This window comes from Lissotriton vulgaris, chromosome 4_1 (genome assembly GCF_964263255.1).
Source record: "Lissotriton vulgaris chromosome 4_1, aLisVul1.2, whole genome shotgun sequence".
Lineage (NCBI taxonomy): Eukaryota > Metazoa > Chordata > Amphibia > Caudata > Salamandridae > Lissotriton > Lissotriton vulgaris.
In genome coordinates, this window is record NC_141691.1 from 31,405,919 (window position 1) to 31,409,964 (window position 4,046).

Genomic DNA, 4,046 nt, shown 5'->3' on the forward strand with positions numbered 1-4,046 from the left:
CCTTGGATTTGCATCATTTTACCCTCAGCGGGTTTCACGTTACTTGACATACATGCGACCTATTGCAAATAGTGTTTTTTCCCATTGGCTGCAAAGTTAAAATTTTGATATAGCAAATTGTACTAGTTTATTTTTCCTTTAAAGATCCATAACTCCAGTTATCCTCATCAGATTGTGTTTATATTGGTGTCTAAATTCATATAAATGTGGCTTTATTTGTATATGTTGTTTAGAACTTCTTTAAAGTTGTGTCAATAACTTATTGTCTATGTTGGTACTATGAAATGCTTTTAACACAAATGGTTCAAAGTCTACCTGTGCTGAGCCACTCTGCCAGGACTGAGCTAGAGATTTATTAGTGTGAATCTTTGCCCTAAGTTAAAAACCGTCCAGTCTATCATACCCCTAGACAAATATTGTCAGATCTACTTGACCTTTCAGAGCCAGATGTAAGATAATAGCATGTTGCGACTCACAAATTGTGACAAATTGCGACTCACAATTTGCATGTAGCAAAATGCTATGTACAACATTGTCGGAGACACTGTTTTCAATACCCAATATGGTCACACATTGCATGCCTTAAGAATAATGTACTGCTCATCTCCTGAGGCGGAAAGCCGGGAGAAATCATTTCGAACTTGTTGTGCTTTTAAAATACTTTTAAACTTGTATTTTGTGGCCGCACAGACTCTTCTGGAAGATCCCCCCCCTCCGCACACCATGGCTTCCCAGGGAGATCCGCAGGTTCAGTTCAAGCTTGTCTTAGTCGGGGATGGAGGCACCGGCAAGACCACCTTCGTCAAGCGCCACTTGACCGGCGAGTTCGAGAAGAAGTATGTGGCCACGCTCGGAGTCGAGGTCCACCCTCTCGTCTTCCACACGAACCGAGGCCCCATAAAGTTCAACGTCTGGGACACCGCCGGCCAGGAGAAGTTTGGCAGCCTTCGAGATGGCTACTATATCCAAGCTCAGTGTGCCATTATCATGTTTGACGTCACATCAAGAGTCACATACAAAAATGTTCCTAATTGGCATCGGGACTTGGTGCGAGTGTGCGAAAACATCCCCATCGTGCTGTGTGGCAACAAAGTGGATATCAAAGACAGGAAAGTGAAGGCAAAGTCCATAGTCTTCCACAGGAAGAAGAACCTCCAGTACTACGACATTTCCGCAAAAAGTAATTACAACTTTGAGAAGCCCTTCCTTTGGCTTGCAAGAAAATTAATCGGCGATCCCAATTTGGAGTTTGTAGCAATGCCTACTCTTGCACCACCTGAAGTTGTAATGGACCCAGCATTGGCAGCACAATACAAGCAAGATTTACAGATTGCCCAGACCACTGCATTGCCAGATGAGGACGATGATCTGTGAGTCTAGTTTTATAGGCAACTGTCCTGTGATGTCGATGGTGCAGCGTGTTTGCCACTTTATTATCTAGCTGAGCAGAACATGTGCTTTAATCTTTGGGATGCGGAAGGAGATGAGTGGGTTTCGGAGTGAATGTGGCAGTAAAAATTAATTCCTTCATATTTTGGACCTGCGTATTTAGCTGTTTTGGACTGCAATTACTTTATCCTCACGTTTCGAATCTAATTTAAAGACTGCTACAGTCGCATCACATTCAGTGGTGAACCCTGTTACTGTCGTTCCCGTTCCTTTTCGTTTAGACCATAATAAAGTTGTATTACAAATAAAAAAATAAATAAAAAATAAACGTGTATTTTGTGTGATACTGTGTTTTTAACGAAGTAAGGATCCTACTGACCACTCGCCCAGTGCACTCCTAGGCTGCCGGCATCGGAGGGGAATCACTGCGGCCACGCCCACCAACCTTAGGCCACGCCCCCTCCACCCAGTATTTAGGCGCACTGACTCGCTAGCGCGAACAGAGTACTGCTCAACTCCTGAGGCAGAAAGCCGGGAGAAATCATCTCGAACTTGTTGTGCTTTTAAAATACTTTTAAACCTGTATTTTGTGTGATACTGTGTTTTTAACGAAGTAAGGATCCTACTGACCTCTCAGATTTTTTTGATAAAAAAATTGCTCAGGTTTATGAGTCCTTCTCTACCCTGGTGCACACAGCAATGGCAGACACAGAAATAAAAGTCTCACCCCCCTCCCCCTAACCCAATTCCATCTTATCTCTCGTGATGAGGCGCTGAACAAATTAAATAAATGCAAATCAGGAGCCCCTGACGATCCCTGTCCACCAAAACTCTGGAAAATTATGTCGGACGTGATTGTAGATCCACTCCTTCATATATGGAACACATCCATTGTAACTGGCACGTTCCCAGATTGCTGGAAACATGCCACACTTCTCCCCCTAAAAAAAAAAGCCTAGTGGTGCCTCCGACGACTTGAGCAACCTCCGTCCCATCTCCCTGCTGGCTGCCCCTGGAAAAATGCTCGAAAAACTGATTCAGCGTCAACTGAACAGTTTTATCGAGAAAAACTGAACCTTACACGAAACACAATCAGGTTTCAGGACTGGGTTCAGCATCGAAACGGCCCTCATTGAGGTTGCCGAGTCGATTAGATGGTCTTTAGACTCAGGGGCATCAGCTATGCTGGTGCTCCTGGATCTATGGGCCGCATTCGATACGGTGGACCACGTAAGACTAATGGCAAGGTTGCAGGACACGGGCCTGGAGGACAAGGCACTATGTTGGCTTCAATCCTATCTAACAGATCACTCTCGGAAAGTCGCATTAGGTGCCTTCTCCTCCAAACCAAAATGCCTGTGGTGTGGTGTCCCCCAGGAGTCGGCACTCAGCCCGCTCCTTTTTAACGTCTATCTAGCCCCTCTTTTCACCCTGATCACCAAATGGGGGGTCAAGGTATTCTCATATGCCGACGATACACAACTAGTTTTCCCCTATGTTGAGGTATCAGAGGCAGCTTTTAGCCAAATAAGAGGCTGCCTTCAAGACGTGGCCAAGTGGATGAACACCAACAAGCTTAAGCTGAATGCATCCAAAACAGAGGTTCTATTTTTTGGGAAAAATATGCATCCTCCATCAGACCTATGGTGGCCCTCCGAAATGGGTCCTGCCCCAGCCCCTGGAACCAACGCGAAGAACCTGGGAGTAAGATGGGACGTGAATCTCTCTTTCTCCTCGCACGTTCAGCAGGTTACTACTTGATGTTTTCACAAACTCAGGAACCTACGGAAATTTCTGTCTCTTCTACCTACTGAATGCCGCAAAATGGTGGTACATGCGACAATCACGTCCAGACTGGACTATGCTAACGGCCTTTTCCTTGGCCTGCCCAAATATTTGGTGCAGCGCTTACAGATCGTGCAGAATGCGGCTGCGAGAATAATAAAACCAATCCCCTATAGACATCAGATCTCTCCGCATCTGAAGGAACTGCACTGGCTTCCAGTAGCAAGCAGAGTTAAATTAAAAGTTCTTACCTTAGCGTTTAGAGCTTTGAAAGGTACCTGCCCTACCTACTTTAAACTCAGACTCCCCCGCTACCATCAGGAGAGACATCTATGCTCTAACTCTCGGCTTCAGCTAACTATTCCACGAGTTAGGAAGGCCAGACTTGGGGGCAGATCTTTCTCCGCTGGCACGGCGAAACTTTGGAACGCCCTGCCTTTGGCTATCCAATCTGCCTCAACAGAAGCATACTTCAAGAAGCTCCTAATGACCTGGCTTTTTGTGCAATAAACTTATACCATCTCACCTAGCTTCCTCCCAGCTGATAGCACTCTCCTAGCGCCGGGACACCTCCTTGAGAGGTAGCTGTTGGCGCTCTATAAGCATCTATATTATTATTATTATTATTATTATTATTAATAATAACAAGGCCATCGCAATTTGCTACCCCTTTGGGAATGGCAACAGCCCCAGGGATGGTGGCCTGCTGGGGTCAGCAGACCACCATGTCTGGGACTGCTTTGTCAATAAAGCAGTTTTTTTTACATGTAGCCAGTTTTCCTTAGAGTAAAATGGAATGCATTTAAAAAAAAGGAAAATTAAACAGTTTCATTTTTTAAGGACAGGCAGGGGTCCCTTACTGTTTGTAATTG

General features: G+C 45.1%; 1 pseudogene; it reads left to right on the forward strand.

The window, feature by feature from the left end:
* Positions 1-708: 708 nt before the first annotated feature.
* On the forward strand, positions 709-1,374 carry LOC147718276 (GTP-binding nuclear protein Ran pseudogene; annotated as a pseudogene).
* The last annotated feature ends 2,672 nt before the right edge of the window (positions 1,375-4,046 follow it).